This window comes from Muntiacus reevesi, chromosome 20, assembly GCF_963930625.1.
Source record: "Muntiacus reevesi chromosome 20, mMunRee1.1, whole genome shotgun sequence".
NCBI classification, from domain to species: Eukaryota; Metazoa; Chordata; class Mammalia; order Artiodactyla; family Cervidae; genus Muntiacus; species Muntiacus reevesi.
The window spans coordinates 25,373,137-25,399,046 of record NC_089268.1 but is presented as its reverse complement, the minus strand read 5'-3'; the positions used below and the strand labels follow the sequence as shown (position 1 = coordinate 25,399,046).

Sequence of the window (25,910 nt, the reverse complement as noted above, 5' to 3'; positions counted from 1 at the left end):
GTAAATGTCTCCTGATCTTCTGCCGTTGTGAATCTTTTAAATATGGGATTGAGAGAAATGACAAGATCTTCTATTGCCATGGTTTTTCAAAGATGATGGAAAAGCAACAGATAAATAAAATAGAAAAGTAAAATTCTACCAATCTATCATCTCTAATCTCTCACCTATCTTTTCATCAATCCGTCCGGTGGCTTCAGATGGTAAAGAATCAGCCTGCAATGCAGAAGACTCAGGTTCAATCCCTGGGTTGGGAAGATCCCCTGGAGAAGGGAATGGCTACCCACTCCAGTATACTTACCTGGAGAATTCCATGGACAGAGGAGCCTGGAGGGCTACAGTCCATGGATTCACAAAGAGTCAGACATGACTGAGCGACTAACACACTTCTACCTAGAACTCTCTTTTTGTTTAAATAAGAAGGGAAAGATGATTCCTCAGATATACAAATTTACACATCATACTTGTAAAATTCTTCTTTTTTAAGAGAGAATTCTTGAAACTCCCAGAAAATTTTCCTAGCCTGAGAAAAATATTCTTCATAGAACAGATACAGTTTCTCTAAAAGACCTATTTCCATTTATGATTTAATTTGAACTTCTAAAGATAATACTGAATAAAAGAAGATCAGTACTTAAAGAAGAATATTTGGTCATCTGTGAAATAATAATAATGCTAAAATATTAAACAAGGATTTTCTTGTAGCTCAAATGGTAAAAAATCTACCTGCAATGCAGGAGACCCTGGTTCAAACCCTGGGTCGGGAAGATCCTCTGGAGAAAAGAAGGGCAATCCACTCCAGTATTCTTGCTTGGAGAATCCCACAGACAGAGAAGCCTGGAGGGCTACAGTTTGTGGGGTCTCAAAGAGTTAGACATGACTTAGTGACTAACACACACACAATATTAAACACAGATTGACAACTAGCAATATTCAGGAATCATTCTTCATATATTAACTAATTTAATCTGCATAATAATTCTGCAATACAAGTAATATTATCATCCCCATTTTTACTGACCCAGAAACAGGGGCCCAGGGTGGGGAATTTGCCCAGGTTTACACAGTTTGCAATTCAGCAGAGTCAGGATTTTGACACAGGCTGTCTGTCTCCAAGTCCTTACTCTTAACCAATCAAGTACATTTCCTTTCTAAAAGGACTATGAGTAAACAAAAAGAGTGGTGATGTTGTTTGCTTTATTTATGATGGGACAAGAAGGCAGAAAGATCAAAACATACTGACCATCTTCTGGGTATTGGTGGGGTGCATGTGATACACAGAGATGAGGACTGGAAGAGGGGGCTGACCGATACAAACTTAAACTGCTGTTATCATTCCCACCCCCTATCACCCACCTCTCTCCATGGAGGATGGAACTTTTTGAATAAACAAGCTCATGAGTCATTCCTATACGGAAAGGAAAAATCTGTTCTGTCTCAGCCATCTCTTTGATGAATGTAGCCAGTGGATTGGCCCTGGGCTATGGTTTTTCCCACTAAGCAAGCTGTTTCCCCCACCCCATGCAGGAAGCACAAGAAGCTTTTGAAGGTTGCCAAGCTTTTAGGATCCTTTGGGACCTTTATGCTGAGTGACAAGCAGTCTTCACTTTCTTGCTTGGCGTTGCTATTGTCTGTATCCACTCTGTGTCCTGGTTTCCAGGGCCCCTGGCATTCTCCATCTTCCTTCATTCCTTTGTTCATGGTCAGCTTGTAACCTGGACCCGAATTCTTCACAAAGTTGCTCCTAAGGAGCACAGATCAGTGCTTTGGAAAAAGGCGGGAGTGGGGCACAAATACTGGATATCTGAAGTATTTCCCAGTTGGTCCTTCAGTATTATTGTAAAAATCAAAGTTAAGATTTTTAAAACCTGCAATTATTGTTCATTATTTAGTTTTAAATTGGAAAATAAGTGAATGAGAGCAGACTTGTAATATATAGTAAATGAAATCCTTACTTCTTATTGTCTCTCTCTTCTAAAAAGCCCTGTCGAAAATTCTAGAAAATTATCTGAAAGTGGCCAATGTTTGAAATCTGTTCTGTTTAGGGTCTAATGTAGGAGCTGTGCTGAATTACTTCTCCCTTTTGATTTTTGGTAAACCCTGATATTTTGACCTTTGATGGACCTTAGGATTGAATTGACCTCCTCTTTCTACTTGTGGTTTTATCTTCTTGACCTTTTTCCTGTTTGCTCTGTTTTCTTTCCTCCTTTGCTTCCTCTAAATCAAGACAGTTTGTTCACTCAAGTCTGGCACAAAAGAGACACCAAGTATTGCTTGAATGAATCACACAGCCTCCATGCTCCCATCTGTAAATTAATACCAGAACTGAATCTGTGGGTTTCATAGGATTGACCCAGGGCAACTGTAGGATTTTACAGGACTATAGAAGATAACGCTTTCTCCTTCAAACAGAATCCTAAAGATTAAGATTTTCATGATGATGATAATGATGATGGTCCCAGCTACTGTAATTTGAGTGCTGGGTGTGTGCTAAGTGTTTTACATGGATCTTCTCAGTTATTCCTCACAACTACTCTGAGTTGGATCCTGTTGTTATCTTCATTTTTAAAATTTTTAATAACTGAGGGATTTGGTACCCAGGCAGGTTAAGTAACTTGCCCAAGTTTCTGCCAGATAACAAGTAGAAAGGCTGGCTGAGGGAAGCAGACAGTTTGATTCCAGAGCCCTACCTCTTTGCCACATATATTTTTTAAAAAACTCACCATTCCTACTTGCTCTGATACACTCAGATCAGACTCCACATTATACTGAATTTGTACTTCTCTACTTACTGTCCCCATTGTTCCCTTCACTTGGCATTAAAAATACTATTTATTGAATACCTGGCATATGTAAGATATTCTCCATGACACATTCAATCTCACTACATTCTCATTAAGTGCATACATGTAGAGAAGCTGGAAAAACTCCCTAAAGAGGTATTTGATGCAATGAGCCGTTGGTGGAAGTACCCACTTTGCATCTGGTAGCAAGTGTAGTTCTAATTCAAGTTAACATTCCTTTTCCAATTCAGTTTAACCAACAATAACTGAACACTCACTGTGTTCAAGGTGCTGAACCAGGACCTCTGATCAGCTGTGATCTCAAGCAGCTGGTAAATTAGCTAGGTTGATAAAACACATACTAAAGCATAACAATACAACAAGCAGCTGTAATGAACAGAAGTGTTTAGAATCAAAGTGTCTCAGGTGAGGAGAAGAGAGTTGGCCTCGCAGAGCAAGTGGCATTTGAGGAGGACCTTGATGGACGGGATAAAAACCTGAAGGCCAGTTATGAGGGTGAATTGGGGAGGAAGCAATGCTTTAGGAGATGCAGGATGGACTTTTGACTAGGATAAACCTGGGTTCACATTCAGATTCTGACATTTACAAACTGCATGATATGGGACAAGTTTAAATGTTTCCGACCTTCACTTTCTGACCATATGAGGGCTGTAATTAATACATCATTATATTGAAAGTATTAAATGAGATAACGTCAGTACTCATGACCATTGTATGGAGTGTTGGCAGTAATGGAATCATAGATGAAAGCTGTGATTTTTAATGTGTCAGGTGCTCTTTTCTTTCATTTTTCCATCTGGCTGCCCCTGTTGGCCTCTGGTATTAGCGACACTTTGTATTTGCTTTCCAATGGCTTATTATTTAATTTTCACAACATCCTTGGAAGCTAAATAGGTAATAACTATTATTACAGTAAAAACCCATTTTTACATAATACGATTTTAATGGAACTGCTGATTTTACAAAATGAAAGTGACTGGTAAAGAAGATTTAAGTGATACTTTTGAACCTCTAATATAATTTTATGATGTTTTGTGTATTTTAATTCATTAATAAAGGAAATGTGTAGAACATTCCCATCATTATTCAAATAGAATAGCATAATTTTTCAATAAAATTCTTAGGGTAAATTGCCTATTTCCATTTTCTGGGAAATCAATTTTATGGAATGACCTCAGACCCATCCTATTCCATAAAAATAGGACTTTACTGTACTAATAAAAGATATCACTATTTTAAGTATGGTACCATTTTCCTTCGAGGCGTTCTGTCTTTATAGACATTGGATTTTGAAAAAGCTATATATTATTCTTGGTGGTATTATGGAGTGAGCTGAAGTCATCTTGGAGAATTGGCTTTTGTAGTTTAGTTTATGATGACTTTGCTTCACACAAACAAGTATATCTGGTTGTCTTTGCCACCTAAATACTAGGAGAATTGGTCTAAATGCATTCACGACATCTCACAAAGTGGAAACAAGTTCTAATAAGTCATGCAAATATCAAAACTTCACAAATGACCCTACTAACTTGTACTCCAGGTTTTATCCTGAACTGATCTGTGAGGATTTGATGCTTCCAGTTCGTTCTCTGAAGGAGTCTCAGCCATGACAGGATGACACCCTGTTGACACAGAGCAGGCTTAATGAAAGGAAAATGTGTTATAATTCTAAGGGGTAGGATTCTGTCTTGAAGGGTACAGATATGATATCATGTAGCCTCCAGCATGATTTTATTTTTGCATGTATGTGTGGTAGAATTCACTGTGTTTCATTTTCCCATATTACTTTGAACTGTCCTTATTTGAAGAGATGAATGGAGAAGTACTGGTTTTCTTTCATAACAGTTCTTCTGTTTGTTCTGATTTTCAAACTCGGGTCCTTTAAATGGCAGTGAGGCTCATCAAAGTCCTGTGATGTTCAAAATCAACAGTGCTTAACACATTTCCTTGTTAAATCGTGAGGCATTAAGGTTGGAGATATGAGTTAAGATGACCACAAACCAGGAAATAAGTTTTTCTGGGGAAGAAATTTTTACAAAATGTTCTAAGTAGAACATTATTAGTTTGATTTACTTTTTTTTCTTACCTGAAATTAAAAGTAGTTTAGAGTAAGATGTTCATAATACAGAGATTTGGGTCTGCAACATCAATCAGAAAACAAATACTATAAATACCAGTGTTGTCTCAAATAGTTTCAAAATTCTGGTCTTTTTTCAGTTGGATGAAACAGAAAGGCACACAAAGAATCACCCCCATATATTCTGGATTGCTAGAAGTGGGAAGAATGAGTTAATTTAAACTTGAGTTACTGTGGTTCTTTGTATGGTGGATGCATGGTATCAGTATGCTGACTACAGGAGCGTGAGTGTTCTGAAAATCTGTCATTACTTAAAAAGCCACCTAGAAACTTAATAGCTTAAAACATACCTTTTATTTTGTTCATAATTTTGTTGGGAAGGGCTGGACTTGGGGTCTTCTTGCTGGGGTCTTTCATGCACTGCAGTCAGATTACGGTTGGGTTCATCTAAGGTCCCAGCATGTTTGGGTGGCCCAAGAGAGCTCATTCATGCAGCTGGCAGTTGACCCTGGTTATTAGCTGTGAGCTCAACCAAGGCAGTCAGCTAAGAAGACTCAGTTCCTCTCCACACGGGTTTCTCTGTGGGACTTCTTGGGTTTTCTAATAGTGTGGTAGCTGGATTCCAAGAAGAAACATCCTAAGAAAGAGTTCCCTCAAGTGAGCAGTTAAGCTGTTGTTCAGTTGCTTAGTCATGCCTGATTCTTTGTGACTCCATGAACTGCAGCATGTCAGGCTTCCCTGTCCTCACTATCCTCACTATCTCCTGCAGTTGGCTCCACCATTGAGTCGGTGATGTCATCCAAGTGTCTCATCCTCTATCACCCCTTCTCTCCCTGCCCTCAATCTTCCCCAGCATCAGGATCTTTTCATGAGTTGGCTCTTCACATCAGATGGCCAAAGTATTGAAGCTTCAACTTCAGCATCAGTGCTTCCAATGAATATTCAGGGTTGATTTCCTTTAGGATTGACTGGTTTGGTCTCCTTGCAGTCCGAGGGACTGTCAAGAGTCTTCCCTAGCACCACAGTTTGAAAGCATCAATCCTTTGGTGCTCAGTCTTCTTTATGGTCCAACTCTCACATCCATACATGACTATTGGAAAAACCATAGCTTTGATTATATGGACTTTTGTCAGTAAAGTGATGCCTCTGCTTTTTAACATGTTGTCGAGGTCTGTCATAGCTTTCCTTCCAAGGAACAAGTGTCTTTTAATTTAATGGCGGCAATCACTGCCCATAGTGATTTTGGAGCCCAAGAAAATAAAGTCTATCACTGTTTCCATTGTTTCCCCATCTATTTGCCATGAATTTATGGGACTGGGTGCCATGATCTTAGTTATTTGAATGTTGAACAGGTAAAAGACCAGGAAGAAAGCTACACACCTTCCAAGACAGACCTAGCAGACTGAGAATATCATGACCATCACACTCTCTTGCTCAAGCAGGACACTAAAGCCAGCCCAGGTACAAAGAAGGAGAACTAGGCTTTACTTTCATTGAGAGGAATAGCAAAGAACTTGCATCTGTCTTTAATCTACCACTGTGCATGTGTTTATGTATGTGAGTGCATATGCACGTATGTAATTAAGAGCAGATGTACCTGACTTAATTCAAAAGGTTTGAGTGTTTAGGGTCTTGTCAATTTGTGCTGTCTTCCCTCTCTGGGCAGACATTATTTAGATTCTGTTAGCTTATGTGAGTCAGAAATTGAAGAACGCCAGGAGACAGACTGGTCAAAGGGTTTTAGTTTCTTTATTCTCTACTACCTAGCATGCTGGGTATTATGATATTGCTTCTTCACTGCCCCAAAGTGGGATTCTTCAACACTTGAACATAATTAGAGCCCTGATCTGGGATTTCTCACCCCAAGATGGGTGAAGGATGACAGTATTTGGGTTGCAACCTGTGTCCAATTCTCTACATGCACAACCAGAAGCCTCTTCTTGGGAGAAAGGAGTGCCTTGGCATGAGGGGAGAAGTAGAGCATGAGTATGTTGAACATTTTGCTTCTTTCAGGGCAGAAATTAACTGTCTGCAAGGACAATGGTCAACATTTCCTTTACCTTATTAGGACAGGAGTGTGAAAGCTATTTAAGATTGTGTGGGGAAGAACAAATATGACTTCAAGATACTTGACACAGAAATTTTAATCAGCATTATTAGAAAATAAAAATAAACAAGTAAAAAGAAAATTTGAAACCAGAGATCCAAGGACCTTAAATACTGTATACATCTCCTTCTTTTAGGCAGTTTCATTTCGGAAGGGGAGCACAGACCTCTGAGAACCTTGCTTTATGGTGAAGGGTGTTGAGGCCATGTCCTTCCCACAAGAAGGAAATATCAGGATCCCAAACTCCTTGGGGCAAGTATTTCCACAGACCTCCTCAAATAGTTATGAAAGGCTTAATGTAACCTGACTTTTAATATATTCAGTTATTTAAGAATATACCATAGAAGCTTGCTATTTAAGGCAATCCTGGGTGTTCATTGGAAGGACTGATGCTGAAGCTGAAACTCCAGTACTTTGGTCACCTCATGCGAAGAGTTGACTCCTTGGAGAAGACCCTGATGCTGGGAGGGATTGGGGGCAGGAGGAGAAGGGGATGACAGAGGATGAGATGGCTGGATGGCATCACTGACTCGATGGGCATGGGTTTGGGTAGACTCTGGGAGTTGGTGATGGACAGGGAGGCCTGGCGTGCTGTGATTCATGGGGTCACAAAGAGTCGGACACGACTGAACGACTGAACTGAACTGAACACTGAACACTGAACGCTTCAGTTCAGTCCAGTCGTTCAGTCTGAACTGAACATTGAACACTGAACACTTCAGTTCATTTCAGTCGTTCAATCTGAACTGAACACTGAAGACTGAACACTTCAGTTCAGTTCAGTCGTTCAGTCATGTCCGACTCTTTGCGACCCCATGAATCACAGCACGCCGGGCCTCCCTGTCCATCACCAACTCCCAGAGTTTACTCAAACCCATGCCCATCGAGTCAGTGATGCCATCCAGCCATCTCATCCTCTGTCATCCCCTTCTCCTCCTGCCCCCAATCCCTCCCAGCATCAGGGTCTTCTCCAAGGAGTCAACTCTTCGCATGAGGTGACCAAAGTACTGGAGTTTCAGCTTCAACATCAGTCCTTCCAATGAACACCCAGGACTGATCTCCTTTAGGATGGACTGGTTGGATCTCCTTGCAGTCCAAGGGACTCTCAAGAGTCTTCTCCAACACCACAGTTCAAAAGCATCGATTTTTTTGTGCTCAGCTTTCTTCACAGTCCAACTCTCACATCCATACATGACCACTGGAAAAACCATAGCCTTGACCAGACAGACCTTTGTTGTCAGAGTAATATCTCTGCTTTTTAATATGTTATCTAGGTTGGTCATAACTTTCCTTCCAAGGAGTAAGTGTCTTTTAAGTTCGTGACTGCAGTCACCATCTGCAGTGATTTTGGAGCTCCCCAAAATAAAGTCTGACAATGTTTCCACTGTCTCGCCATCTATTTCCCATGAGGTGATGGGACCAGATGCCATGATCTCAGTTTTCTGAATGTTAAGCTTTAAGCCAACTTTTTCACTCTCCTCTTTCACTTTCATCAAGAGGCTTTTTAGTTTCTCTTCACTCTCTGCCATAAGGGTTGTGTCATCTGCATATCTGAGGTTATTGATATTTCTCCCGGCAATCTTGATTCCAGCTTGTTCTTCTTCCAGCCCAGCGTTTCTCATGATGTACTCTGCATATAAGTTAAATAAGCAGGGTGACAGTATACAGCCTTGACGTACTCCTTTTCCTATTTGGAACCAGTCTGTTGTCCCATGCCCAGTTCTAACTGTTGCTTCCTGACCTGCATACAGGTTTCTCAAGAGGCAGGTCAGGTGGTCTGGTATTCCCATCTCTTGAAGAATTTTCCACAGTTTATTGTGATCCACACAGTCGAAGGCTTTGGCGTAGTCAATAAAGCAGAAAGAGATGTTGTTCTGGAACTCTCTTGATTTTTTGATGATCCAGCAGATATTGGCAATTTGATCTCTGGTTCCTCTGCCTTTTCTAAAACCAGCTTGAACATCTGGAAGTTCTCGGTTCATGGTGCAATATGGTATCCTTGGGTGAATTGAACGATTATCAAGCAATTTAGTTTTATTTGAGGCATTTTTCTATAGATTTAATTGTATTAGGTAAACATTAATATATATGTAAAATATGTATACATGTTAATAGAATTGTTGAACTGGTAGGGAACTTAGTAACACTCAGATAAGCTAAAATAATGCAAGAGGTCTATAAATTATAAAATCCTATGAACCACATTATTATCATTATTCAAATGTATATGAACTTTTGTATCAAGGATAAGAATAGGATTTCAGTTTCCTTGTTTTCAAACCAGTGTTGCACATTGTCTGCTAAAATTGATAAGAAAGAAACTGTTGCTTTATTTGTTATATGTTAGATAATTTGTGCCCTTAAAATAAGTTTACTTTTGAGAGAGGTACTTGAAGTCTAGGGAGCTCCTTTAAATTGTGATGACTGTGATTCAAATGTTTTTTTAGAAATGAATAACAGTGATGCCCTAACTACCAACCCAGACCTGTGATAGGGCATCCATGTCAGTGGTGGAAAACCAGGAGTTGAATTATTTTTTAAAGTATTTTTCCAGCTGTATATTTTTCCTCATAAAAATTAAATTTCAATTAAAATAACAACAGAGATTTTTTTATTTCCTGCAAGTGAGAAAAGGAATATAATAAAAATATATTACAATAAGGTGATGTCCTTTCTAGAATCTCAATTTGTCAGTCTGTTTGACTCAGTCATGGTGCTTGTTTCTGTACTAATTAGAACTCACTTAGAATCTTCTCTTGGGACCCAAGTCATGTAGACCCTGACACTCTTTATGGCTTGCTAACTTGCTGTAACTAATTGGAGTTTCAGTCTAACTGAGCAGTTTTTCAAACTCTTTTCTGTCCTTACTCACCTAAGAAACACACTCGTCATAGTCCATTAGTATTAGGCTCATAGTGCTTTTTTAGGAGGGCACATACTTCTCCAGGGTCTTCAGGTCATAATTTGGGTAAGAGGAATATCAGCAAGTATGAAGTATGTAGGAGACTCAGGGTTTATTTTGGTACTTACCCCACCCACAGAATCACTACTTTTATAAGTTTACAAACCCTCAACTCCAGTCTCCCAGAAGTGTGACCCTTCTGGACCTTTGGGTTCTAATTCTTCATCTGTTCATCAACTGATGAACACTTAAGTTGCTCCCTATCTTGGTAATTGTAAATAATGCTGCTGTGAACATTGGGTGTGTGTGTATTTTCAAATTAGTATTTTGTGTGACTTTTAAAAAGATACATACTAAGGAACAGAATTGCTGGGTAATATGGTAGTTCTATTTTTAGTTTTCTGAGAAACCTCCATACTATTTTCCACAGTGGCTGCACCAATTTGCATTCCCACCAGCAGTGTATGAGGGTTGCCTTTTCTTCACAAGAGAGGAAATTAAAACACATATATATGGAATTTTAAAAGATGGTAACGATAGCCCTATATGCAAAACAGAAAAAGAGACACAGATGTACAGAACAGACTTTTGGACTCTGTGGGAGAAGGCGAGGGTGGATGATCTGAGAGAACAGCACTGAAACAAGCATACTATCAAGGGTGAAACAGATCACCAGCCCAGGTTGGATGCATGAGACAAGTGCTCTGGGCTGGTGCACTGGGAAGACCCAGAGGGATGGGATGAAGAGGGAGGTGGGAGGGAGGATTGGGATGGGGAACACATGGAAATCCATGGCTGATTCATGTCAATGTATGGCAAAAACCACTACAATATTGTAATTAGCCTCTAACTAATAAAAATAAATGGAAAAAAAAAATCAAAAAAAGAGAGGAAATTAAAAGAAAGAAAATCTGTTAAAACTTGAAGCAGTTAGTCACTCCCTGATGAGACAGTAACACTTCTAGTGTGGCAGCCCAGTTGTGCATACACACTCTGTTTCTAGAATACTGCCAAGTGTTCCAAATTAATAGGTTATGTAATAAGCTTAGTCTAACAGAACTGGTCAAGTTCTATAGCTCAGTCAGTCTGGGAAAATAGAACAGGCTGTTTTCTCTAAGGTAACATTATCATTTCCTAAAGGGATACAGTATTACAAAAATATAAATCAACACAATAGGTGCATTTTTAATAAAAAAAATTAGGCTGTATATAATTGTTAAAATGAGTTAAGTACTGGGTAAGAATTTATAGTCATATCTTTAATAGGCAATAGTAGCCCATCTGAGTACATTGGTGAAGTCCATTAAAATTCAGAAAAATGAAAGTAGCATCCAGAGATTTTGATGTTTACTTTGGGAAGTTGATCTTAGGAACTCATCTCTTTAGAGTCATTAGTAATTAGAGTGACAGACTACTCTGGTTTATCCAGAACTGAGGAGTTTTCTGGGACACAGGACTTGTAGTGATAAAACCTGAAAAGTCCAAGACAAACCAGAACAAGTTGGTCGCCTTACTAAGAAATCAGCTTTCAAGTTCTTAACGACCCCATAGTCTGTTATCTGCACTGCCACAAATTTGCTGAGAATTAATGAAATTTTTCCTTGATTTCAATGCAGAAACCTATATTTTTACCTTGCTTTTTTCCCCTAAGAAATTTGCCTCATGGAATTAATATTCTTTGAGGAGACACAGGCATTTCTTACAAGCAAAGGGGACCTGAGTGCTTGCATATGTATTTTACCCTCCTGGTTGGGGCCGGGGAAGTTGAGCCGAGTAAGGAACAGCTGCCTACGGGGCCCTTAATCTAGAGCAGGGCTTTTTTCACTTGCTCTAATCGAATTACTTCTTTTTCTCTTTACTTTATGGTCTGTTTTCCATGCAGATATTCTTGGAATGTTGAATTAAATAATTCATGATTTCCCAATTATTGGTTTAGGTATAGTTGCCATTTCTTGAATTGATTATACTTTCTGGAGGGAGCTTTCGGAGTGTCTTCACAGGCAGAGCTTTAAAGATAAGAAGTTGGCCCATTAGAGGTACAGCCCAGCCAGAAAGGGTCGACTAGCACAGCAGTTCTCTGTTGACCCTTGGGGGTCACCACGCTTTTACGCAACCCAAGGTTTCTGAACTACTCGTGTGCCCTTGGTCCCTGTAGCAGTCTCGTGAAGCCTGGATCCAATCTCAAAATAATATTTTTAATACATAAAAAAGAATAGGCTTATAAAAGAAAGCAGTTATGTTGATCCAGCTATCAAAATACTAAAAATTGAATTTGTGATGTAATAATATATATGCTTCTTTACTAGAACATTAAATAACAGTATCTAGTTCTGTGCTAATTACTATCATAATGTCAATGTTGCCATTGTAGATATTCTTCAAAAAGGGCTGCCATAGATTCCTTCTCTCCCTGTAAATGTATTCTGTTCCTCACTGGGAGAAGTAGGGGCGCTCTCTTTTTCCCTTCTTTTGCTTGACCAGTAGATGTGATGCTCTGGGACTCTCAGACCAGGTCACAAGAACCTTTGCATAAGAAGACCATTTTGCCTGGATGGCTGCTTTGCTATCGGGATGCTCTCTTTTGGGCAGAGTCCTCAGGCCATGAGACTTGAACCCTGTGGATAGACCATGTTTTTCACACTGGTTGGCAGGCTTGGATGAGCTTTATTAGTAGCTGGCATCGATTCCAGCCATGTACGTGATCTCTCTTGGATGTCCAGGTCGTCCTTGGAGCCCAGTAATGAGGTCTTACTGGTAACTCTGAGGTTTTTTTTTTTAAAACTTTATTTGAAAACACATTAAAAATCTCTTATTTTACATTTATGTGAATATTTCTCAGAATTTATCTTTTGTATTCTGGAATGCTCCCATAGAAGGGAGATTCCTGTGTTTGAGTTACTAACAGTCCACATGGGCCGTGAGGAGTTCATTGCCTTCAGGCTGTCAAAGAGAGTGAGAGTGATTAAAACTCCTCCTCAAAGTGACCATTATAAACTAATAAAATTAACAACTGCTGTAGAAAACATGCAGAGAGTTATGAAAGCATATACCATCCAGACTAGGATCAGAATGATGTAATTCTACCTAGGTAAACCATATTGTAAGGCTAAAACAATCATTAGATATTACCTTTTACTAGTGGTAAGTTTACCCAGAATCTCTCAAATTGTTTCCTACGAAATTAACTCTTTGTATGCATCACACATAATGTCCATGAAATTCTCCAGGCAAGTATACTGGAGTGGGTTGCCACTTCCTACTCCAGGGAATCTTCCCGACCCAGGAATCAAACCCAAGTCTCCCACATTACAGGCAGATTCTTTACTGTCTGAGCCACCAGTGAAGCCCATAAAAAAGATACCAGCATCAAATGACTTGGGAAAATTTGGGACTAAACACAGAAAAATTATTTCTTTGCATCCGATCTTTTCAGAGCCCTTTATTCGATAATATAGATTGTCTAATTTCAAGGGGGGATATAGCATGTACTGTTTCTCAAAGATATTTAACCCTGTAACTCTTTTATTCACAGAACAGTTCATGATGCCAAGAGTTTAGGGAAACCCTCTGAGTACAAAGTATTCTCACACTTAACATGACATTTGCAACAACTCCATGAGGTTAGTAGGTCTTCTGTGATTAACAAAGACCTGAACGTAGGAGTTTCTATCCATCTTATGTCTCTTTTGTCTATTCTGTGGCATCAAGGACTTGGATTCCACTTATTTTTTTGCTCCAATATGTGCTATTTCCATTCCCAAAGTTACTCTGTAGTCCAAGATGTTAACCGGAGCTCCAGCCATTGCACCCACATTCTAGGCAGCAGGCAGTATGAACGATTCCACCTCTAAGTCCCTTCTTCTTACATCTTGGCCAAAACTTGGCTGAATGGTCATAACTAAATGAAAAAAATACTGGAAAATGTAGTCTTTTGGCTAGGTGACAATATATTCAGCCAAAAACTGGAGTTTTTGTGACTAATGAAAAAGAAAAGAGATACTGGGAGACAACTGGTGGTCTGCCACAATTACCTCTCATTTTATAACTGAGGAAAATGGACTCCAATAGGGATGCCCGAGTAAGAGTTCAGAGACCATGGAGAGAGCATAGATTCAAATATAGGCCTCCAGACTCGTGGAGTCTCTCTAGTTCATTACAAAAATCCTTACTTAAACATGTAGGAAGGATCAAAATAGAGCCTTTCAAAGGCTGTGATCTAAAGGGTCATGGTGATATAAACAGATACATCACCATAAACTATATTTAAGAGAAAGGAAGGGGTATCTGTTTCTTAGAGGTATATCCTCATATTTGGAAATTGATAACACTTGATAAACAAAAACCTGTAAGTGGGATATGACAGTCCTTTGCTATGGGTGTATTATTAATGCATTATTGACTAGGGGATTTTGGAGAAAACTAATGCCTGTGGCTGGCAATATTTATTTTGGCTGACCAAAAATTAATTCTGTTATTTCACTAACACTTTGAGGGTTATTGTATTCAATAGTTACACTGGACACACCTGTAAAGTCTTCTAATTTTCATAAAATGTTGTCTTCAATTCATTCTTTTGTGGAAGCAAAACAGTCTCCAGCACTATGTGAATTTCCAGTTTCTGAATCAGAATCAATCATTAAGGTTTTTTTGTCTTTTTGTTGGTCTAACATTCACATAGTCTGAATCAGAACTATATTCTGAAGAACTATCATCTTCAGAGACACTAGTATGTATCGCTTGGACAAACAGAGACTTTCATCTGCATAAAATTCATCAAAAAATTCTTCTTTACAATATTGTAGTGGTTTTTGCCATACATTGACATGAATCAGCCATGGATTTACATGTGTTCCCCATCCTGAACCCCTCCCACCTCCCTCCCCATCCCATCCCTCTGGGTCATCCCGGTGCACCAGCCCCGAGAACTTGTCTCATGTATCCAACCTGGACTGGCGATCTGTTTCACACTTGATAATATACATGTTTCAATGCTGTTCTCTCAGATCATCCCGCCCTCGCCTTCTCCCATAGAGTCCAAAAGTCGGTTCTATACGTATGCGTCTCTTTTTCTGTCCTGCTATATAAGGTTATCATTACCATCTTTCTAAATTCCATATATATGCGTTAGTATACTGTATTGGTGTTTATCCTTCCGGCTTACTTCACTCTGTATAATGGGCTCCAGTTTCAAATTAGCCTCCAACTAATAAAAATAAATGAAAAAAAAAAGGGGGGGGGGAGTCTATACTGAACTTGTTACCAAAAAAAAAAATTCTTTCCTAAAAATTTTGCAATGTGTCATTTTTGAAAATTTCACATTTTTAATATACACAAGGTTGGAACAAAACCCTACCAGAGCAAAATATGGATGATAAAGACAATCATAAGTTGTAGAATGAACTCTTGATCAGTTTTAAGCCCTAACAACTTTGCAGGGTGATGCTAATTGTATCAGTCTCTAAAAACATACTGATAGGTCTCTGGTCAGTGAAGTTCCAGTAACAGAAGATCATTAATATGTCTCCAGTCAGTAATGTTTTAAGATTATTATTCTGTCTGTCAGGCTGCCGTGTGCTGCAGGACCCGCACTGTGTCTAACAGCTTATCCTTTCTTTCCTGCATTTGTGACATCAGTGACGCTCTGTAAGCCCTGGATCCCATCTGAAGCCATCTGTTGCTTCTCTTTATTTACATGATAACATCACCTTGATGGCAAGTTAGTGTTTGGATGAAACAACACTGCTCTTGCCTGGATTGAGCTGGGTTTCTGTCTGGTTTAAGGACAGTGGGCTAACCCCTCTGACTGCATTTCTCAGGCAGCAATAATGTCTGCACAGAGGTGATGAGCCTGCTGCAGTGTGCCAGGACTGGCTGGGCTGTGTGCATGGGTGAGGCTCTGTTGTCTTTCGGCACATGATGAGTACCAACAAGAACTTCACATCTTTGTGTTCCTGGGTCCATGATAGCTCTGGAGCAGAGGAGATGCTGTCTGCGTGTGTGTTAATGAATGAACAGTGAACTGGATGGAATGCTGATGAATCCCAGACCTTCTCTTCCATTCATATCGATGACATCCTTGCAAGACTTGTAGGAATGATTTTTGTTGGCAAAGTGAGACAGATGCCTTGAGGTGATTGCTCGATGGACACGGCTCTAACTGAATCAGAGCATTGACATTGAAACCAGGTCACTTTCTCTCCTCTTTGCCCATCATAAGGTGGGAGGTGGTGTGTGGACATACTTTGCTCTTGAGAGATCTATAGTGGAATGTGTCTAGAGCAGGGTTTCCTCCCATAGGTTCTGGCATTTAGGATTCCAACCCTTCACACTGTGGGAGTTTTTCTATCTAAAACCCTCTGAAAGATGGAAGTGAGCAAGATATTATGAAGGCACAAATCTCCCCCACCCCACTCTTTTTTCCTATTCTTGTATAGTTGAATTTACAATGTTTCAGGTGTATAGCAATGATTCACTTCTATATTTATATATATATATATATCCTGCATCCTGTATACAGCATGGGGGCTCTGTCCTGTCTGAATCTTTGCAACTCCATGAACTGTAGCTCCTCTGTCCATGGAATTTTCCAGGTAAGAATACTGGAGTGGGCTGCCATTTTCTACTGAGGGTATCTTCCTGACCCAGAGATCGAACCTGTGTCTCTTGCATGTCCTGTATTGGCAGATGGATTCTTTTACCACTGAGCCACCTGGGAAACCCATATATATATATGGGTGTGTGTATATATATATTTATACACAGGTTCTTTTCCATTAGACGTTATTATAAGATATTGAATATAGTTAGTTCCCAGTGCTATAAGTAGATCTTTGTTGTTTATCTATTTTATATGTAGCAGTGTGTATCTATTACTCCCTCCCTCTTTCCCCTTTGGTAACCATAAGCTTGCATTCTATGTCTGTGAGTCTATTTCTGGTTTGAAAATAAGTTCATTTGTATCATTTTAGATTCCACATACAAGAGACCTCATATATTTGTCTTTGTCTGCCTTACTTCACTTAGTATGACAATCTATAGGTCTATCCATGTAGCTGCAAATGGCATTATTTCATTCTTTTTTTTATGGCTTAAACATGTACCATATTTTCTTTATCCATTCATCTGTTGATAGACATTTAGGCTGCTTCCACATCTTATAAATAGGATTTATGCTTAGCAATGCTACCTCTGGCAAGGAAATATGCACATGTACCTCTGATGTAGAGTGGTTCTCAGGTTGCTGACTCTTACATCTTTTTGGGGGACAACCAGAAAATTAGCTCCTAGAGGTACAGACCTGTCTTTGAGAACCCAGTATTGTAGGGATATGAGAGTAGAGGCTCCCCTGGTAGCCTCAGGACCCCCCTCTCACTCCTCAGGTGAAATATCCTGCCCGTAGCCCTCTGACTTTGCCCAGGTTATTTTCATTGTGCAGTGAGGGGGACCAAGCGCTGGCTTCATCATTTGTGTTTCCTTAATGCTCATAGTGACCATGAGTTGCTGAGGGAAGGGTGTCAGTTGCTATCATCAAGTCATGATCTGTTGCCTTAATCTTTAATCAGCTACACAGAAGTTACTTAGGCTTGACTGTGCTGTTAATCACTATCCTTGAGTTTCTTCTTGTCTTTGTTTTTCTTTGTTTAGTTGGTTTGCTTTAATGAATCTCATACTGACATCTATCTGCATGCGTGTACATAAGAGTATCCAGGAGGTCAGTCTAGGTATTTGATAGCTACCTAATGCAGTGGCTTCTGAATGGGATATGAAAGATAATCCATCAAAGAGCACATAGAACATATTAGAACATTTATTCTACTTTTTTATCCTATCCTTTGAAGCTTTTTTGTGTGTATGTGTTATTTTGTAGATAATATTTATTAAATTAGTATTCAGTTCAGTTCAGTCGCTTGGTCATGTTCGACTCTTTGTGACCCCATGGGCTGCAACATGCCAGGCTTCCCTGTCCATCACCAACTCCCACAGCTTGCTCAAACTCATGTCCATTGAGTTGATGATGCCCTCCACCCATCTCATCCTCTGTCGTCCCCTTCTCCTTCTGCCTTCAATATTTCCCAGCATCAGGGTCTTTTCCAAAGAGTCAGTTCTTCGCATCAGATGAACAAAGTATTGGAGTTTCAGCTTCAGCATCAGTACTTCCAATGAATATTCAGGACTGATTTCCTTTAGGATTGACTGGTTGGATCTCCTTGCAGTCCAAGGGACTCTCAAGAGTCTTCTCCAACACTGCATTTCAAAAGCATCAATTCTTTGGTGCTCAGCTTTCTTTACAGTCCAATTCTCAGATTTAACATGACTACTGAAAAAACCATAGCATTGACTAGATGGACCTTTGTTGGCCAAGTAATGTTTGTACTGTTTAATATGCTATCTAGGTTAGTCATAACTTTTCTTCCAAGGAACATGTGTCTTAATTTCATGACTGCTGTCACCATCTGCAGTGATTTTGGAGGCCCCCCCCCCCCAAATAAAGTCTCTCACTGTTTTCATTGTTTCCCCATCCATTTGCCATGAAGTGATGGGATCGGATACCATGATCTTAGTTTTCTGAATGTTGAGTTTTATGCCAACTTTTTCACTCTTCTCTTTCACTTCATGAAGAGGCTCTTTAGTTCCTCTTTGCTTATGCGTGGCTGCCAACAATCTGGGGATGACCAACGCCAGCCTTGTCCTTTTCAAGAGTGTATCGTCCACAGTCCCCCACACCATTCAAGATGGAAACCCATGTGAAAAACATTTTCCTGTGGAAAAAAATACTAACACACAGAATCCAGCAGAGGTGTGGGTCAGCGATGGCTTGCTCCAGGGTCGGGGGCACTGACTTTGGCAGGGCTTGCAAGGAGATTTTGAAAGAGGTCTCGGTTATCTTCATTGCCTCCACCATAGTTTGGCCTCAGGTCAAACAACAGGGAGGGAGCACAGTCCAGCCCATCAACAGAAAATTGGCTTAAAGATTTATTGAGCATGGCCCCGCCCATCAGAACAAGACCCAGTTTCCCCCTCAGTCAGTCTCTCCTATCAGGAAGCTTCCATAAGCCTCTTATCCTTATCCATCAGAGGGCAGACAGAATGAAAATTACACTAACAGAAAACTAATCACACTGATCACATGGACCACAGCTTTGTCTAACTCAATGAAACTATGAGCCATGCTGTGTAGGGCCACTCAAGACAGATGGGTCATAGTAGAGAGTTCTGACAAAACATGGTCCACTGGAGAAGGGAATGGCAAACCACTTCAGTATTCTTGCCTTGAGAACCCCATGAACAGTATAAAAAGGCAAAAAGATAGGAAACATTAGTATTATATGTACATAATGTATCAATAGATTGATAAGTAAATAAATGATATTGAGAATACATAATTAAAATTTTGCTCATATCAAGAAGGACTACTTGGCATTTATTTGAATTTTAATACCATATTACTGTTTACTGACTATACTAAGAGTCCTCATTATTTGTACTGTGTTGAGTATGGAACACGTCACTGTCACTCTATTTGTATATGGTTTTATATGTTTTAGAAATTAAGTGACAAAATATAAAATTAGAATTTTGACTTCAGAACCAATTTGATTTTGAAAATAGGTTAGCCTTTATGAAAAATTGAAAAACCTAGTCATCAAAAGCAACAATTTTCAGTTTTCTGAAGGCCTTGCCATAGGTATAGAATACAGTAGATTGTTCCAGGGGCTCCCCAAAGGCTTCACATTAAATCTCTATGTCACTAGTTTGGATCACAGAGTCCTATATGATTTGGCCTCCTAGGCTACTCATTCCCAGTGTGTCCTGCCACCCAATCATATGCATCAACTTATTGTTCTTGGATGAAGTCAGCTCTTTCTCCCCTTAGCACATTTATACTTCCTGTTCTCGCTGCCTGGAACTTTCCCCACCTCTCCATCCCACTTCTCCTCCTCACCTCCTTTACCACTCTAAGACTCTGCCAGTTTTTCCTTTCTGTCTTTGAGCACTCCACGGGGTTTTACCTCATTCAGAAAGTGTCCCTGAATCCCATTTAATGTAATTCTCTTTCGTCTATGCTCCTGCAATACCTTGAGCCTATTTTCATCATATACCCTTCTTTGGCAATTACTATTTATGTTTATGTTACCTTGAGGACAGAGGGCATATCTTATTCGGCTTGTACCAATGGGAAGCACATGATGTGGTGTGGAGCCGATGCTCCATAAACGCCAGTGAGTGACAGGGAGTGAGATGCAGGTACTGCCTAGTCGGTTTATGCTGAAGTTTCTAGGGGGGTTGAAGCTGAAGGGAGAGCTGTCATGTCAGTCTGAGGATCTTGGCATATGAGGGGGAATGGAGGGTAGTGAGTCCTCAAGAATTTTAGCAACTGACTGGAGGGTGTGGACCTTGTCGGGGAGCCCTGGTGGTCTGCCACAGTACCCAGCCTGGGACTCTTTCAGCGCCAGGATTTATTCAGGTTCCTTGGGCTGGAAGCTTACTCTCTGTGAGTCCTGCTTCCCACAGCTAAGAAGATTCTCTGTGCAGGAGAGCACGGGCTCATTCCTTGTGCTAATGGAGTTCTCTGAACTCTTGTGTTCCCAGTGGGTGCTCTCATTTCTCTTCTCCCCTGCGGAGCCGGTGGCCTTCATTCAAGCTTCTTCTCTGCACAGCTTGCCTCCTCCCCCACCTTCCACCTGAGCCGCTGATGGGCCTCCTGTGGATCAGCACCTGAGGACCTGCTGGGCCTGGTGTGGCTTGCCGAGCTGGAGCTCAGAGCTCTCTAGGGGTTTACCGTCTCCCCAGCCCACAGGCCTCCCGCGGCTTAGCATCTAGGCGGTTGACACACCTCCTGTGGTGTCAGCTAGGGAGCAGCTTGAGCATCTTCTGTTTGTTGGGAAATCATTTCAGAGGTTACCTTTTCTCATTTGCATAGTGTGAATGCACCTGGTTTTGTTTCTTTGCTTTTTTTGGTGAAACTATAAAAGGAAGAGGGTATACAAGAAAATGTCAACGCCTGCTTATAGTGTGACATTGGCTACCACAAAGGGCCCCAATTTTTGCTGTTTGGCAACTAGTTTAGGCCTTTATTGTAATGCTGGTGAGGAAATCATTGTAACGGGAAATAGGAGTAGGAGTAGATCCAGTAAGTCCTTCTGTATCCTGGTGTATGTAGTAATACTTGGTGTGTAATGATATCTTACGAGTCTGAATGAATTAAAAAGGCTTCCCACACATCTTAAATTATCTCATTCATCTGGAAATGCCACTTCAGAGGAGGCTTTCGGCAGAGCAAGCTGGCCCCTGCAGTTCAAGTAGAAAGGGAAGGAAACAGTTAAAGGGTTTTAAACTGTTAATGAGGGCTTTTCCATTTTTCTGGGAAAGCAGCAGTTTGCATGTAAATCACAGCTTTTATACATTAAGTATGGTTATAAGTCTCTTCTCTAAAGCTGTGTGAGAAATGTGGACTTTTTCCCCAAGGGAACTAGGGACCAAAGGAGAACTAGGACCGAAGAGGCCTGTAGTTTCATGCCAAGGTTTTCCAGGTAACAAAGGAAAGAGAGAGAGACTGGTCGGTGCTTAGAAAACAGAGGATTTTAAGAGTTTTGCCACACCATGCTCACCTCAGGGCTTCCCTGATAACTCAGCTGGTAAAGAATCCGCCTGCCGTGCTGGAGACCCCAGCTTGATTCCTAGGTCTGGAAGAGCTGCTGGAGAAGGGATGGGCTACCCACTCCAGTATTCTTGGGCTTCCCTGCTGGCTCAGCTGGTAAAGAATCTGCCTGCAGTGTGGGAGACCTGGGTTAGATCCCTGGGTGGGGAAGATCCCCTGGAGAAGGGAAAGGCCACCCACTCCAGGATTCTGTCCTGGAGAATTAGCCACATTCAGAGAGGACAACGTTAATACCAGTTTTTAGAAATTCTCCTATTTCACTTTCTCTTCTTTTCTCATCCTAATTCCATCATAGCCCATCATAGGCAAACCCAAATCACATGGCATAATAAGGACCATCTCAGCACCTCGGTGCCAAGTGCTGGCCCTACCTTTACCAGGATCCAGATTACTTGAATAATAGTAATCAGAGATGCTGGGTTAAAACCAGAAGGTCATAAAATATCATCTGCAAAAATAATGCAGGAAATAGGAGAGATATTAAAATTTAATTTTTTGAGCCCCCAAAGGAATACATTATGTAAATATAAGGGGATAGAAACACAACACATCAAAGAGATTTAGATCCTTCATTTGGTAATAGTAACAGTAATTACAGTATTGTGTTAATAGTAGTGCTACTGGTAAAAATACCCTCATTTGTATAATAAGATAATAAAATGAGTTCAGTATTTTTATGTGCCAGTTAGCCAGTTATTGTGTTAATATTATTTTATCTCACTGGAACTTCACATTCTATGCATAAGGAAACCAAGATTGAGGCAGTTTCTTAACGTTTAGCATGCATGAGATCAACTGAGATGGTTATAAAATACTAACGATTGCCATTTTGAGTCAATTAACATGAAAATATGTCTTAAGTATTCATATGGACCTTTAAAAAATTAATAATACCTTGGAGATAACATATCTGTAAAAAAAATCTACTGCATCCTTTTAAAAGACTACATACTATTCCAGAGAAGAAATGTAACATGATTTATTGAACTACTATGTTCTTGATGAACTCAAGTTTTCCCCCCCAATTTTTACAAGCAATATTATAGCAAAATTATTCATATCTTATTTTATGAGTGGGCAAATTTCTCTGGGCCAGTTGATTTCCAAAGTGGAGCCCATAGCCCACCTACCCTTGAAATCACTCAGGCACACTCACTGATTTTCAGTCTTTTGAATGTATGGAGCTTTCCCTCACTTCATACTTTTCATTTATACTACTTTCTCTGTCTAGAGCACTCTATTCCCATGATATTTGCAATTTTCTTTCTTTGAACTTAGCACTATTTTGTGCCCATGTAGTTATTTGTGTGATTATGTTTAGATGTCCATTTCCTCCACAAAAACTTAAGTTGCATGAGATCAAGGCCTTTGTCTCTTTGGCTCACCAATAATGAAGTGACAGGCATAGAGCAAACACTCAGAAATGTATGTCAGGTGTAAAAAACAAATGATAGCTAAACCTTTTATGCCTGGTAAGTGCAGGCACTCTAATACTTTTATGGTATTCCACCTAAGTAGGTAGTATTCTATCTAATCCTTACTGTTGGCTCCATGAAGTATTAGTTCTCTTATTTTGCATGTGGGGAACAGAAAATCAGAGAAATCTAAGCTGTTTTCCTGAGGAATGGCTTATTTGGGATTCAAATTCAGGTCTCTCTGTATTCTAATTAGGTGACCATTCCATTGTACCTGTTAACTTCTTGGACTAATAGTAATAGATGGGTTAGACAGTGTTCTTGCCCTACATTTGTTCTTTATTGGGGCTTTATTGGGACTTATTTTGGAAGCACAAAGCATTAAATAGATATAATTTATTGGAATTTACCAAGAAATTCTTAAAGGCTTTGGGAATTTTAAAGATATAGTACAATGGAAAATATGGAAATGTTGAGAACAATGAACACCTCTAAAGGAGGTTGAGTGCAGAAGAATTGATACTTTTGAACTATGGTGCTGGAGAAGATTTTTGAGAGTCCCTTAGACTGCAAGAGATCGAACCAGTCAATCCTAAAGGAAATCAACCCTGAATATTTGTTGGAAAGACTGATACTGTAACTGAAGCTCTCATACCACCTGATGCAAAGAGCTGATTCATTAGAAAAGACCCTGATCCTGGGAAAGACTGAGGGCAGGAAGAGAAGGGGGCGACAGAGGATGAGATGGCTGGATGGCATCACCAACTCAATGGGCACCAACTCAATGAGTTTGAGAAGACTCTGGGAGATAGTGAAGGACAGGGAAGTCTAATGTGCTGCAGTGCATAGGGTTGCAAAGAGTTGGCCATGACTCAGCAACTGAACAACGACAACATAAATACTGTTTGAATTTAGGAATGAAAATATAGACTCGTTTGCTCAGAAGTTATAAATTCAGTTACGACATGTCAAAATGTAGAATAGAGATTGTTTACTTAATATTTATCAGTCAAGTACTATATTCTAAGTTTTCTTTTAAGCATCAGTTATGTATTTATTAAATAATACCTATGGTTTTAAAAACAAATAGAGTATAAGCATTTTATTTTTAAGGAATTTAGTGATGTTTTGGAGAGTTCCCCTCCCACTGCCAGTTAGAAGAAATAATTGAAAGTTTGAGAAAAAATAATCAATATTATTAAAGAGAAATAAAGAATATCATAGTTTCTGGACGCATTGCTCTTTCTAGTGTAAAGCAGAGACGAAAAGAGAGGATTTGTTTTCTGTAAAGAGCTGATGGGGGAAATAAACTCATTGAATATAATGGCTGCTACATACCTAAACAGCCTCATTCAGGAGTGACTCACTTATTTCAAAGATCTTCATTTTTTTTCTTCAGGATTAAATTATGAAAACATATTTAATTACTAGAAGTTGGTTTCATTATTTTTCTTAGGGAAACAAATCACAAGCCCACATAGGAAAATAAATTTGGTGCCTCATTTGACTTTAACACTAACTGCTGCATATGTTAATAAAAACTTAATAATTGAGTTACCTGAGATTTACAAGCTTATGCCTCTTCATATATGAATGTATCATTCCCTACAAGAGTTGAAGAGGAATTTAATCACAAAACTTCAGGTTAATACAGATTCATTAATGATATACTGAGGTCAATAGAGTTATGTGTATAAAGTCAAACTCTAGTTTAATACCTGACCTCACATTTATCAAAATGCCTACTCTTCACTTTTAGGTCTTCTGGGGATTGCAAGGTCTAGGTTTTTGCTGTTTTTGTCTTGTTTGCTTGTCTTTTTGAGTCTTGAGTTCTCTGAGCTATCAGAACCTCATGGAACTTGTTTCAAATAGTAACACCAATGACCATGGGCATGCAGATATCCCTGAGAGCCTGTTTTCATTTTTTTCGATAAATACCCAGAAGTGGGATTGTTGGATTATGTGGTGGGTCTAGTTTTAAGTTTTGAGGAACCGCCATACTGTTTTCTATAGTGACTATACCAATTTACATTCCCACCAACCACATACTAGAGTCCCCTCTTCTCCAATTTCTTGGTGGTGGTGATTTAGTCGCTAAGTTGTGTCTGACTCTTGCAGCCCCATGGACTGTAGCCTGCCAATGGAATTCTCTGTCCATGGAATTCTCCAGGCAAGAATACTGGAGTGGGTTGCCGTTTCCTTCTCCAATTTCTTACCAACACTTTTTTATCTTTTTTTTTTTCTTGTTAAAAGCCATGCTAAGTATTGTGAGGTGATATCTTGTAGCTCTGATTTATATTTCCCTAATGATTAGTGATGTTGAGCACATTTTCTTTCTTTTATTTATAATTTAAAAAATTTATTTATTTTTGGCTATGCTGGGTCTTTGTTGCTGGGCTTTTCTCTAGTTGTGGTGCATGAGCTTCTCATTGTGGTAGCTTCTCTCGCGGAGCACGAACTCTAGGGCGTGCGGTCTTCAGTAGTGGTGTGTGGACTCAATAGTTGCAGCTCCCGGGCTCTAGAGCACAGGCTCAATAGGGTTTGGTTGCTTTGTGGCATGTGGGATTTTCCTGGACCAGGGATAGAACCCATGTCTCTTGCATTAGAAGGCGGATTCTTTACCACTGAGTCACCAGGAAAGCCCTGCATATTTTCATATTATCTATTGACTGTCTCTTTTCTTCGGGTGAAATGTCTACTCAGTTCCTTTGCCCATCTTTTAATTGAGTGGTTGCTGGACGAGAAAGATGGGAAAATGAAGAGATACTAGTCAAAGGGTACAAGGTACAGTAATGCATGATGAATAAATCCTAGAGAACTGTTGTACAACAAAATGCCTATAGTAAGCAGTACTGTGTTCTGTACTTAAACTTTGCTAAGAGAGGAGATCTTATGTTGTGTTCTTATTTCAAACTAAGAAGTAATTAAAAGGCTTAATTATTAATTAAA

The 25,910-nt window shown here is 39.7% G+C and overlaps 1 protein-coding gene across 11 annotated transcripts in view; it reads left to right on the top strand.

The window, feature by feature from the left end:
- The window catches only part of PKHD1 (PKHD1 ciliary IPT domain containing fibrocystin/polyductin), a 432,300-nt gene that overhangs the window by 243,983 nt on the left and 162,407 nt on the right, over positions 1 to 25,910 (top strand). The window lies entirely within an intron of this gene.